This window comes from Macrosteles quadrilineatus, unplaced genomic scaffold (assembly GCF_028750875.1).
Source record: "Macrosteles quadrilineatus isolate MER2022 unplaced genomic scaffold, UCM_ALF_1.0 Scaffold_8__2_contigs__length_117827958, whole genome shotgun sequence".
In the NCBI taxonomy this organism is placed as follows: Eukaryota; Metazoa; Arthropoda; class Insecta; order Hemiptera; family Cicadellidae; genus Macrosteles; species Macrosteles quadrilineatus.
Genome location: NW_026542601.1, coordinates 60,699,019 through 60,713,396, shown reverse-complemented (window position 1 = coordinate 60,713,396; position 14,378 = coordinate 60,699,019). Strand labels below are relative to the sequence as shown.

Sequence of the window (14,378 nt, the reverse complement as noted above, 5' to 3'; positions counted from 1 at the left end):
TTAAATATGGGAACAAAGATAAATTATTGGGGTTTCTGGGAATTTAAAAGTAGGTTGGGCGTAACAACTGTTGTTTATTATTTGGAATACGCATAGTGCCTAAATAAGTTACCCTTCGGATCAATGTGTGATGAATTAGGAAAAACATTACTGTTATAGCTTGAAATATTGATAGTGAATGCACATAGGTGGATTGTTTTGTAATAGTCTCTGTGTTTTTTTTTATTACCACAGAATAAGGAATAAAGTATTGCATTTCTTTCAAATATTAAACTATAAATATTGTAAAGATATTGTAAAGAATTACCAGTAATCACTCAAAAATCTAATAAAGATCAATTTGCTTTGTTACTTTTTTAAATTGCAACAATCTGTTGTTGTTACTTATATCTCCAACAAGTTTATGATTTTTTAGCTTTGATTTGTTTGTTAACTATATTAGCTGATTATCTTTAATAATCATATTTGATATTGAAGCTCACTTGTGCAGTTTTGATGATAATAAAAACGCGCTATTTTGTAGTTGTGATTTTCTAGATTAAAACCAACAGTAAAATCCTCGTCAGGGTTTCGTCCAACTTTCGAAGTATTTATTCATGTGTTTTCTATGTTTATGTGACGGAGATCGGAGATCTATGTTTACCGGATAATGTATTGGAGGTGATGGTACTGTCGGGAAAATTGGTGAATATTTCCCAGGCCCATCAACACTTTTTGTAGTGTGTGCGGTTGGCAGCATTACACATTTCCCTACTGCTACTCAAACAGCTGATTATGGGTTCATTGTTGACTCTGCCACCGTTTATCAGCTGATCAATGTTTTGAACAAATATTTGGTGTAAATGCTGTTTGTTCTACATGGTTCCACAAGCACCTCCGTCACTTCCGTGAGCATTACACATTAGTTTGAACTAAAACAGTAAATTTGCGTAAGAAGTAACCCTTTTTAATTTGTTATTGGCCTATGAATGGAAAATACAGTATAATAAAAATGGTTACCTCTAAATATTTTTAGTTAATCTGTTATCGCATTACACGTTGATTTAGAGGAGGTTTAAAAATATAATGCGTTTGTATATCATTGTTATTTTATGTATTGTACATGCTTTTGGCCGCATTACTATAAAACCAAAAACCTTGCTTGATGCTGCTACCTGGTGGCAACACTAGAAAGTTTTCAAAAGTACTGCCGTACTGCTTTGCCGACATATGCTGCATTGGCATTACCATTGACTTTATATCTCTACACCCAATACCATAGATTAAACATACTCCATCTATGCCAGTACCCAGTACCACTGGTACGTACCACAGACAACAGAAACCACTACTAATATTGTCTGTGCCAGACTGCCAGTACCATCTATGCCAGCTAGTACGAGTACAGGCTACTACTACTAGTAAATACAGTAGTACAGTATTTAATACTGTAATTACTTTATATATTTAGTGATAACTAGAAAATATCTGAGGCGATTAGGCCATTTATTAGAGCTTAAACAACTATAATGATTAAGTATATGAAGCTTTTATGTACCCTTAATAGTTAGGCCCAACGGAGAAAATTCCAAATAAACTGTAAATTTAAACTTCCCGTGTTATTTTTATGTGTAATAAGCAGTACAGTAATGAATTGTTGTTTGTTTATAGATAGGTTATGATCAATAACCTGTCAAATTCGTTTAATACTAAGCTATTACAATTTCACTAAAACACCCTCGCAATGTAAATAGCATCATGTTAAATTAGAACTTGCCAGGGACCGATTTACTTTTTCATTTAGATGTCCCCAGAGGCCAAAAACACTATTAGCTCAAATTTGTATATATATTTTAATTTACTTAATAATTATATACATATACAGGGTGATTGATATAAGTGTGCCAGCCGTTTTATTCGAAAACTATAAGAGATATCAAAAAAAGTTAAATGGTAAGTGCCTTGGATTTTTTATTTAAAAAATTGTAGTCAAGTCAACAAAATTATTTTAGCCGCCATTTTTCCAATATGGCCGCCAACTTTGATTTTTCTTATGGAACACCCTGTATTTTATGATGTATTCTGGTAGAAAATGTAATTTTAAGACGATTTTATTCTTGTAATTTTTTTCATAAACCTAACCGTTTCAAAGATAATAATGGTTAAAGTTTTAAAATTTCTGCATGAGAAAGAGTTTCGATAAAGGCCTTAGCAAGCATGCCAGCTGTTTTATTCCAAAACCATTCAAAATTTCACAACTTAAACCATTATTATCTTTGAAACGGTTAGGTTCATGAAAAAAATTACAAGAATAAAATCGTCTTAAAATTACATTTTCTACCAGAATACATCATGAAATACAGGGTGTTCCATAAGAAAAATCAAAGTTGGCGGCCATATTGGAAAAATGGCAGCTAAAATAATTTTTTTGACTTGACTATAATTTTTTTAACCCTTTACTTCCCAGAATTATGAAATTTAATAACAAAAAAATTTATTGTGAATTTTCTTTTTATTTTTGGTATTTTAAGGCTAAAAATGTGTTTGTTTTCAAATTTCCCTCATAGAATTAAAAGTTAGAAATATGTATCCATATGGATACCATGGAAACCTAAAGTACCATTGTTCGCTAATTTTCATACGTTAATAATTTTAATTTTACTTTGACACTCCCATAGTATCCATATGGATACAAGTTTCTTAAAAGTTGTATCAAATTGAAAAATAAGTTACTTGTTCATCAATTAAAACAAATTAATTTAGAATGAGTACAAATAGACATATTATGTAAAAAACTTAATTACAATATCACTAGATGGCATCATAAGCCACTCGTCAATTTTTTCATTGTCATTCATCTGTAAAACACATCATTATTATATTTAATGATTTCTAATATCGGACTGAAACAATCATTACAACACTTGTAGGCCTATATTTATCATTGTGCAGACTTAAAAAAACAGACTTATATCGAAGAAAATACAAAAGAAAAACAGTATCCATATGGATACTGTGGGAACACAGACGACACACCATAGCTATTATTAAAAATAAACCTGTATCCAAAAGGATACTATGGGAACACAGAGGACTCTTTAAATATTGTCAGCATACTCTGTGTTCCCATAGTATCCATTTGGATTCAGTTATTTTATACAAAATATATAAAAAGTAAGTAACAGAAAACTATAATTCTATGTATATTTCAGTAGCTAAAGGTGCAATGAAGTGCAATATAATTTTTCCCAGCTTCGTAACTAATTATAAACATAAAAAATCTTATCTTGAAAATCTTAAATTTCATGATGTGTCAAAAACCTGGTTTGCATCACTTTGAAATGATATTTTTCTTCTTTTCGCAGGCATGCCAACACTAGGAAAATTAAAAACCCTTTCTAATAAGCCTAGAAACAAAATGCATAGAGGTATAGACTCAAATCTCTATCTACAGAGAGGTAAAAAAATGAGAAATAATATGTATCCAAAAGGATACTATGGGAAGTAAAGGGTTAATAAAAAATCCAAGGCACTTACCATTTAACTTTTTTTTATATCTCTTATGGTTTTCGAATAAAACGGCTGGCACACTTATATCAATCACCCTGTATAATAGATAACTTGAGTAATTTTTGTCTGATTTTGATGAAATTTGGTTAGAAGGTGTGAGGCGGGATAGACTTGAACGAGTTCGCGAACCAGCTTGATCGGACCATGGGAACGGGGGTTTACAAGGGTTTTATAGGGTAAAAATATTGATTTACCTCTACAAATTTTTGATCCTCTAAAAACAAAATTTCCAAATTTCTTTCTAGACCTTTTTAAAGAGCTTAAAAACAAATAATTCAGTAGGTCTATATCAAAGTGTTTTTGTATAGGTAATTATTATTGTTTACCGAGAAAATAAAAAAAATTGTAAATTTAAAATGTCCATGTTATTCTTATGGAGAATATTGTAAAATGTTGTAGTTTGCTTGTTTATGGATATTTTGATCAAACTTGGCACATTTATTTATTTTAAATTACTTAAACTTAAGCTATAATTATTTTACTAAAAAACACAATGTATTTGTTCCCTTGTATGTAGTAGCAAACCTAGGTACTCGTTGAACCTTATGTATTTAAATATAATTATGCTAATTGAAAATCAATTCAGGCAAATGGAAATTCGCTTCTAAGGCGGCAGGTTTGCTGCGGCGTAAATCTACACAAATTTTCATTGTCTTCATTGTTTCATTGTAATTCAGGTGGTTTAGCAGCTATATAATTATAGTAGAATAATAAAACACCTAAATATCCAGTAACTATATTATAACGTGACAGGGTTTTTTTATTTCACGATTCTGAATCAACCACTGGACGGATTTTCATGATTTTTGTCTTGAAAGAAAGACAATTTTGAGAACTAGGGAATGTCGAAGCCATAATGTTAGTTTAGGGACCCAGTTTTGTAGATATTAAGTTTTATAGTTCTTATAAAGAAGGTATTTGATGCGGCACGATCAAAAAGTACTAGGTCCCACCGAGATTTGAACTCGGATCGCTGGATTCAGAGTCCAGAGTGCTAACCATTACACCATGGGACCCGTGTGGTAGAGCTACGTAAATTTGTCAAAATTAACCTGTATCAAAATAATTTCGACAAATAAAAATTTTTTTTCGCACTAATTTCATAATTGCGTATTTTTGTGGAAATGTATTACTATAATAGAAGACAAGTAACGAATTTTTTGAACTAACGTTTTGTACAATCTATAATTCCCTCTTAAAACGGAACAATTTTCTAAAATCCCTACAGATTGTAATGATTGTAGTGATAACGTGAAGTAACTTATGCAATACAAATGCAAACATTTACAATGCAAGTACTAGAGGTAATGAAGATATAATCTTATTTAGAACAAGCTGTAAAACGAATTCCCTCCAGTTTTGTATAAATTAATAAAGAAGCACAATGTGTATAAGGTTAGGTAAATGGCAAATGCCATTAATAAACAAACTAAAGAAGAAACGACCGTTAAAAAATTCTTTTCCGGCTTTCCATAGCGCAAAAAACTATTGGACCGATTTGGATGAATTTTAACAAAAATATAGCCCAACTACTGTCATAGATTAGAGTAGGCAAGATAGATAGAGCTATAGGCTTGTAGATAAGGTCTACTCGTTCTATGCTGATGTACAACGTGTAGAGATATAAAGTCAATGGTACAACCGAGTGCGATAGATGGTTTGCTGTTTTGATTTTATAATAAGACACAGACAATTAGAGTAACGCTACTCAATGTTTTGTCAGTGCTCAAGGTTTCGCTCTGGGCCTTCAGAGTTTCGTTTCGTTTCGAGGTGGGGCCTTATAGTAAATATTAACTTCCTTGATTGTCTTTACATTACAGTATATTCAACGGAACTCCGTTTTACAATTAATTATTGACGTATGATACTATATGGTTTTGTTATCTTACCATGCATCTGGATAATGGCTTTCATGCATTCGCACAAACTACTCCATTGAAATTGGCTTATTGGTTGCAAATTACCCGTTGAAAACAAATCCCTTTTCACTGTTGTACAAAATGTTATTGGAGCCCATTTGGACTTACGGGACATGATGATACAAGCACCGTTAACATAAGCACCGTAAACAAGCACCGTAAACAAGCACCGTAATCCAAGCTCCTGGTGTTTATTTATTCTTTGCTAATGTTACCCATGGATAAAGAGAAGAATTCAGATTATGCAGTAACAAAAATTTAGAAAATGATAGAAAATTTCCTTACTTATCGTCTTACCTTCTTGTAACCATAACAGTGAAGTAACATCCTGAAGTCTGCAAATTAGTCATCCACTAGTAAACCTTTCATACAAATTTTTAGTTAACATTGTCAGAATAGTTCGAACTTCTTTGAATACATTGAACCAGAAATAAATGTTGTAAAAGAGATACCGTATAGCACACTGTAAACAAATTGTGCCGTTGGTACTAACAAGAAAATCAGCTGTTTTCATTTTAGCTGTTTATAAGCGTAAATGAAACTAAATAAAAAATAATGATATACAATCAAGCGATACAGTTTCATTTCTATCATTGGGTACCTAGTAGGGCAGGGCAACGATCACGTAGGTAAGATCTTATATGATCGTTGGTTAGTTGATCGGATAAACAATAAGGCGGGTTACACACCGGTGTCGCGGATATTATGTCGCCGATATTTCTGATGTGCGGACATGATGTCTGCGACATGTAATAAAATGCAACCATGGGAGAAGGGACACGTGCTGGCGACATGAGAGGGAATCAGTTCAGTTTTTCATCAGTTTCAATAATGTCATCCTCTGAAGAAGATGGTGTGTTGTTGCTGCTGATGCTACGGAGACGAAGACGACTACGAAAAGTAAATGTGAGAAGAGAGTTCTGGACCGATCCTTATTGGAAGGATAATCAGTTGTCCAGTCAATTCACATTGACTCTAGTATAATATAACCACCACTCGAGTAAACCCACCACTCAACTCACAAAACAAAACAGAAGTACCAAGACTATGTGACAGTGCCGAAACTACTAGAAACGTGTTATGCGAATGCGCGGGCCCAAGAGACACGAGACATGTCTGTCCAAACACCGACCGGTTGGTTCGCTCAAGACACGCGTCTGCGACACGAGTCGCAGACAACGTGTCCGCGACACTGGTGTGTAAAGCTAGGCGCCCACCGGGCAACCCAGCGGGTGACGCGACGCGACGCGGCACGGCGCGACGCGGAGAAAAACTTCCGTCCGCTTCTCCAGGGTTCGCGCCCACCAAGCAACTCTAGCGGAAGCGCGGGGCAGCGCGGAGAGTTATTCTTTTGGAGGGGATGCACAGTGCACTTCGATTCGGACCCGAACACTCCCGAAGGGCTCACGATACTTTCCGAAAACACCCGAATGAGCGGCAGACGAGGGGCAGACGCCGTTTCCGTGCCTCTACCACGCGCCCACCAGGCAACTCAACGGAGGCGCGGCAACACGAGAGGAAGAAATTGTCCACCGAATTCTCACTGCCGGATTCGAGAAGAAGTTTTTTTTCCGCGCCGCGTTGCGCCACCCGCTGGGTTGCTAGGTGGGCGTCAGTCCATAAGATAACATGGCACGGATACGTGGCAACTTTTTTCCACGGCGTCGCGCCGCGCCGCGTCACCCGCTGAGTTGCCCGGTGGGCGCCTAGCTTAAAGCTTCATAGATAACATAGGTTGGTTTTCGAGGGGCATGTCGCGGACACGAAAAATATCGGCGACATCATATCCGCGACACTGGTGTGTAACCCGCCTAAGAATGGGGACATTCTTAGTAATGTAACCTTGCATTTTTTAGTAATAAAGTTTTTGATTTTTTTATTCTTGATTCTCATCGAGTCATCCCATTGCAAAATCTGAAGCTTATTTTTAAAATTCTGGTTCATGTTGGTGAAACTGAGCGCTAGTGTCTACGATATTTTGTTTATCTTATTTTACGGTAATTTGACGGGTTTTGCTTTACTTCTTAGCTATAAAAGCAGAGGACGGCCTAATGTTTATAATTAGAGCATTTAATTTGGTTAAACCAGTTTTAAAATAACAAGAAACGCATAGTAAACAAAAACACACACCAGACGAAACTAAGCTGGATCCTTAAGAATGATAAATCTACCAAAGATGAAGAAATATAATTATATTACTTCATCCATGGTATAGATTTACTTATTTAAGTCTATACAATAGATGAAGTAATGAGTAATTATTATATTACTTCATCTATGTATATACTAAAGGATTATGTTTAATGTATTTGATTTAATCTACGGTTTTAGCACGTATTGAAGTTCGCGAATAGCTTATACACTTACTATGTAAGCATATACTAAAAACACAAGTAAACTTTTCATCCCATTGTAAATTTTGAAGCTCGTTCTTCGTGTCTAGTTCACGTCCGGTGACACTGATCGCTAGTGTCGACAAAACTTTGTTCCTATATATTATTTTAGGATTAATTTAATGATTTTGGTCGTGGTTTTGCGTTCAGATAAACTTAAGACCAATTATAAGATAAGTCACTTATTAGAAGAGACACGTGTGTACATTCCTCTAAAACCGCAATAAAAAAAATAATAATACAGTAAATACTGTTACTCTAAATCTAAATTCTTGTACTCCTGTCACAATAAACAACACACAACTTCCTGAAGTAACTTTTGTTAAATACTTGGATCAATTTAGACACGAAATTAACATGGAAAACTTACATTATTTGGAGAAAACGGCAACAACTAAATTAAAATCTAATCAGTTAAATTGGCTCATATCGGAAGAAAATTTAAACTTAATCTAGAAAATAAATTATTGCTGTATAAAACGATATTGAAACCAATATGGACATACGGATACGGAATGCAACTTTAGGGCTCGGCGAGTACTTCAAATATCGAAATCATCCAAACATACCAATCGACAATGCTGAGGAAGATAACTAAAGCACCATGGTACGTTACCAATAGAACGCTACATCAAGGCCTTAAGATGCATCAGGAGGACGAAATCATAACCTTAAGTGAAAGATATATTACTAAATTAGAATCTCATCAAAATCATTTAGAATTGAACTTACTCAACAATACGGATACAATTTACAGACATAAGAGGCCCTCAATTCTGGACCTGCCCTTCAGATTTTTGTGATGTGATTTTTTTAAAAACATTTGTTGTTGACAGTGCTTAGCAGCTATTTTATTGCTCAAAAGTTACTTACAAAAGTTACTGGCATTACATGGCATTTACTTATTGTTCAACATAAAATATAGAACAGATTGTAAACAAAAAATGAGGTGTTAAAAATGACTGAAATAACAAGAAACAAATTGTAAACAAATCACGACCTCTACAGTGCACCGGACAGAACTAACAACAAAATAATTGTATTCAGCTGACCTGCTGACCCAAGGAATCGCCTATGCTATCGCGATGGATACAGTATTCGTGACGTGGTAATCTGACACGTTGTTACAACCAATTCAAGAGATAAAATTTCTCTCAAGTAGGCCTATCGGAACAAAAATTCGATAACATATTTCACGGTACTCTATGATGTAGATGTTCCACCATAGATAAAAGGAGTGTCTTCCACCCAAAGATAACAACACAAGTAATCTTTACAATTACTGAGGCTATTCATTATTTGTTCAAATTACGCTGTTGTTATCAATCTGTTTGAAGACTTTAAATCGTGTCCCTTATCTTATCTCTGAGCTTCAACCAAAGTATGCCTCAATTTTACAATTACTGTCTCGTTAAAGTGAATCCATTAATTTAATTTTACCTACGACCGTTTTTTAAAGTAGCCATTTCAGTTTAGTTCTTAGATATGAAAAGTTTCAGCTGTTTACTTTCATAACAGCATAGTTTCATTTCATAACAGCATAGTTTCATTTCATAACAGCATAGTTTTTCTCATAACAACACGGGTAACGGACCAATGAGATTCAAGGATTGAGAGAATATAAGTAAGATTGTAATGCTTCGAACGTCAACTAATAAGCTGATCAGTTGAGAATTTTAATTGTTGATCCGACTTGTTCCTGTTGATACTCGCGTATTTATAACCTAAGTTTGTGGAAGTTTAAGGAAGGTAGATTAAAATGATTTAAAAATGTCAGTTAGTGAAAGTGAAGTTGACGAGATAGAAATGAGAGCACATACTGTTTGCGATAATTTTTTGCCACCAAAATCGAAACAAAGGTATGAAATTACATACTTTACTAGCAATTCATTAAATGTACGAAACAAAATAAGGTTAAACTGATAAATGAAAATGTGTTTCTTGTTTATTTTGAAAACCTCATAACCACTTTTTCATCCAACTCGTTGCGGACCACATATTCGATGCTTTATTATTCCCAACTATATTATTCAGTTGTTAAAAAAAAAAAAATGCAACATTTCCCTAATTGTACCTTGTACCTGATACAGTATTTATGGTAAGAATGCTGCTAGCAGAACCTATTCCCTGAAAAAGTAACGTATTATTTAACGAACTTTTACAAACACGTAATTACATGAAATCAGCTGATTATACAATAAGTCGTTGCATCACTTTCAGTGGCAATGACAATAAACGAAAACATAACCTCTCCAAGTAGTTATGAGTAGTGATTGTTAGTAATTAAAAACCAGATTGTTAGTAATTAAAAAACGGTCGTAGGTAAAGTAGTGTACGCAACTCGCGTTAATAGTCTTTACGACACTCGTAGAAGTTTTTAAGGCAGTTTTTAAATTTTCTACTCGTGTCGTAAAGACTAACTTAACGCAATCGTTGCGTAAACTAAACTACTATAAACATCTAATTATTAATTTATTTGTCTATTTATTTACTGCGAGAAAATATTTTAAGCGTTACTGTAATTTTCAAGCTAAGAATGTTTTACCATTTTGTTGAAGTTTCTTCTCATTACAGGTTTATTTTATATCCGACATTATGGTTGTTTAATCACAGTCAAAAAGTGATCATGCATCGAATGTATAGGTGGAAAAGAATACATTATCCCGAAATGTAATAACAATACTATAGCTTACTCATATATATTACTTAAAACGAAAAACAATTGTATTAATTACAAAATATAATTAGAAACTTAAACCTAAAGAAATAGTGTAAAACAAAGATTTTTGCTAAGTACCATTGGTTTATTTGTATAATGCCAACTTTTGCATCAAATAATTAACACAGTACTAATACTGCATACTGTACTTAGAACAATATGAGACTCAGTGGCTTTGTATAGAGTACCGCCACCGTTATGAAAATGTTTATTTATTTTTGGAAGAGCAACGATTTCAGAATATTGAAATACGAATCCCTGTTCCTTGGCGCCTGCCTCCCTGCCACTATGACGCAGACATGTGCGCAGCGGGCGCATGCGCGAAAAATTGTTACGGCAAGCGAGCAACAGCAAGCCGACTGGTTGACTCGATGTTTCAGTTTCGATCAGTCACGATCAGCTGTTTTGCACTTTCGCAGACAGCGCCTGCCGCTAGATAGCGTTCGCGTTTCGCCTCACATTCAACGAGTGGCTCAGGCTCAACTCTCTTCTCTTTGTCAGTTTGTTTTGTTTAGTCTACACTCTACAGGCAGGCAGACAGCTTTTGTTGTGTGGTTCACGGTTTTCATTATTTCCTCGTGAGTGTCAAATTCAGTAGTTATCATGGGGACAGCCAAAGGGAAATTATTGCAATAACAGGAGTAGGTGTGATTTGTGTTAGTCAACCAAGTGATCTTTATAGTTTGTGGCAAGGATCCAGCGATAGTTCTCAATTTAGTGAGATTATACTGAGCTGTTGATAGGTAAGTGTGTTTAGGTACATTATAATTTTAAACATAAATGCTCGTAAGTTTTACTTGATTATTTTTCTCCTGACATATAACCAACAGTAGCGTATAATCAATTATTGTTGTTATATCTGATTTTTAGGTTAAGATCAAGCTGACATTGCATGTCTATTGTGCCTACTTTGGAACAGGTTTTGCATTTTTATCACGGTATATAGACACTGGGTTACTGGACATTTCAACTGAACTGTAATTAAACAGTTCAAGATGAACTTACTTAGCAATGGTTTATAATATAGTTCTGTAGTCTTCTATATGTTTTTTACGATTTAAAATAGACTAATCGTCGACATTTCAGAAAACATTTAGTTTTTTTTTGAAGGAACTGAAAGAGTTTATTTGAAAGCAAAAACATATCTTACCTAATCACAAGTTCACCAAAATCGAGTGAAGATATCTTTGACGTTGTACAATTAAGTTAAAGATAGTCTATGTGTAAGTTTTTAACTTACCTATCATAAAATGAGACTAAAGTGATGATTATTTTCACATATAGCAAGTCTTATCTAGGTACTAATTTATCGTGCTACATAAAATCAAGGCATAAAAAGATAATGACACTAATGACAGGAATCTTTTCTACAATTGTCGTCTAGTTATAATCCATATCATGGCAATTAAAATAGGCTATTGTTCATATTTTCGTTTAACGGGTGAACACGATTAGGGTCACACAGATTGTACAAAATTAAGAAATAGGCACAATAATGATTCCCAAGAAACGTTATCACATCCCCGCACCTATGCTCTACTAACTGTACACAATGTCAACAAGAACAAGTCGTAAATCGGAAGACCAAATATTATTCCAGTTTTTGTTTTATAAACAAAATGTTATACACGCATAATTTATCTAACTTCACAGTCCATTGTATGAAATATTCCCGATTCCCGATTACCTATTTGCGATCAAGAACATATGGTACCGGAATTAATAGGCTACATTTATTAAAATAATTATGTCTTGTTAAGTTACGATGAGTATAATTTCGTGATATTATTGTTTAAATAGTCTCACGCTTTTCAGTCGGTTAGTAACATAGAACTAGTAGCTTAGTATCTGTAGCCAAAGTTATCATAAAATCTAATGTAACGGAGAACATTGAACGATGCCAAATTACTGCAGATTCAATTGACTTCCCTGGATACTACAACCAGAACACCGCTTATCAATTTATTCACATGTGTTACAAACACGTGATAAGTTATCTGAGATCGCAAGGTCAATGACATGTTCCGTATTCATTTCGCTTTTGCACGTTCAGCAAAGCGTCGCGTCGCGCCGCAGCTGCGGGTGTTGGGTGGGTTGGGGATTTTCCACAGTATAGTTGGTTGCCATGACAACCAGGCGTTGCCGGTTTTTGCGAACCTTAGGCCCCGTTTATGCACCAAGTGCGGGAGCGGTGCGATAGCGGGCCCGCTCCCGCTGTAAATGAGTCTGTTTATGCACGAAGAGCGATAGCGGTAGCGGTTGGTTAAAGGAGAATGGAAGGGGGACACAGTCTTGCCAACTCAAACTCTGCCAAATAATTAACACAACTATTTGTCCTAAGTGCACGTGCGCGTGGGTCAAGTTGGCAACCCTGGCTTCAGCCCAAGCAACCGCTGCGATTCCTAACTACACAGCGGGCGAATTAGAAATCGCAGCGGGAGGTCAACCGCTACCGCTATCGCTCTTCGTGCATAAACAGACTCATTTACAGCGGGAGCGGGCCCGCTATCGCACCGCTCCCGCACTTGGTGCATAAACGGGGCCTTAGACAGCTGGTTAGTGGCTGCAACAGCTGTTTTGTTCTAAGACAAAACATCTGACACGATTGTCTGGGGAAGCCGGGAAGGCATGTTGTGAGGTTGTGAAGCGGTGTTGGTTGGTGTTGCCGAAAACTATTTTTAAATTCTTGTTTTTACCCGGTGAATAATAGGCTACATACAGAAATCTGTCTTTATTCCGTAGCAAAACCTACCTTAAACGGAATCTTTTGACGATATTGTCATAATTGTTTCTTGCCGATAGGTAACTATTAACTAATGTATGTATAGCCTATCTTCCTAAGTTACTGTAAATTCATTGAACGCACAGTAAAATTGAACCCCCCCCCCCCCGATCAATGTATAATTTGTACCTAGTGTTTTTTTTTAACGTTTCTGACAAATTAACACATTTTGACGCTCAGATAAGATTTTATAATGGGACAATGGTGTTGTAAAGGTGCCATCAAGTCTATAGCCTACCATCAATGAATGTCTTGTTAGCCGAGTGGTTACAGTGCTGCCTTAAAATCCTGAAGGTCGCTGGTTAGGTTCCAGCATTCCAGCCATGGTGCAATTTGTCATTGGGTTATCAATATTGATTAGGCCTAATGATGTTATCTAACAAAAAAAGGTCGTCGTTAGCATAAAGTAACAAGACCAGGGTTTGGATTAGGCCTACTCCCTTTCAAAACGTTAAAAATTCTACGAAGTTGATGATAAACCAGTAAGTTTTTGTTCAAATGTTTATTGTGGAAATTTTCCATCACAATGGTAAAAAACAATACACAATGTTTCGGGATCTGGAATCTGTAACTTATATAACTTATGTATCATAGTTATAACATAGGTCAAAACTATGGTTCACTTGAGGAGTTTTAGCCAGAATCTCAGCAGTGTTCTAGTCCACAATGTACTAACACTAAGCTTATTTGTGGTACATGGTGCATATCTTTAACGGAGTGGTTTAACTTTGGAATCAATCTAGTCTGGAGTAGTTACAACTAGATTTGCCTCCGACGGGTTGACCTAGTAAAGAAAAGGTCGAGTTATAAATATTTGATGGATGTAAACCCGTAGTTTGTCGGCCAGGACGGATGCAAGACCGGCGAAGAGGTTTGAACCGGATAAAACCGGATACAAGTGGATGTAAGACGTCGAGGCTGGGTAATTCAAAATAAGTCGGGAGTCGGGAGAAGCTGCCAAGAACGGTTTGTTTGTTGTTCTCCTTGGGGCATCAGACATGCAAAAATATCGCACG

The 14,378-nt window shown here is 35.4% G+C and overlaps 1 protein-coding gene and 1 non-coding gene across 3 annotated transcripts in view; one reads left to right on the top strand and one right to left on the bottom strand.

Annotated features, from left to right (window-relative positions):
• Positions 1-4,493: 4,493 nt before the first annotated feature.
• On the bottom strand, positions 4,494-4,565 carry Trnaq-cug (transfer RNA glutamine (anticodon CUG)). Its single transcript has one exon. It is a non-coding gene; the product is annotated as a tRNA-Gln (tRNA).
• Positions 4,566-10,966: 6,401 nt separating this feature from the next.
• Positions 10,967-14,378, top strand: part of LOC128999365 (monocarboxylate transporter 14-like) — a 45,599-nt gene continuing 42,187 nt past the window's right edge. For both annotated transcript variants that reach the window (XM_054425832.1, XM_054425831.1), the window contains exon 1: positions 10,967-11,323. The gene's annotated coding sequence lies outside the window, so the exon portion shown is untranslated. The remainder of the gene's footprint in view (positions 11,324-14,378) is intronic.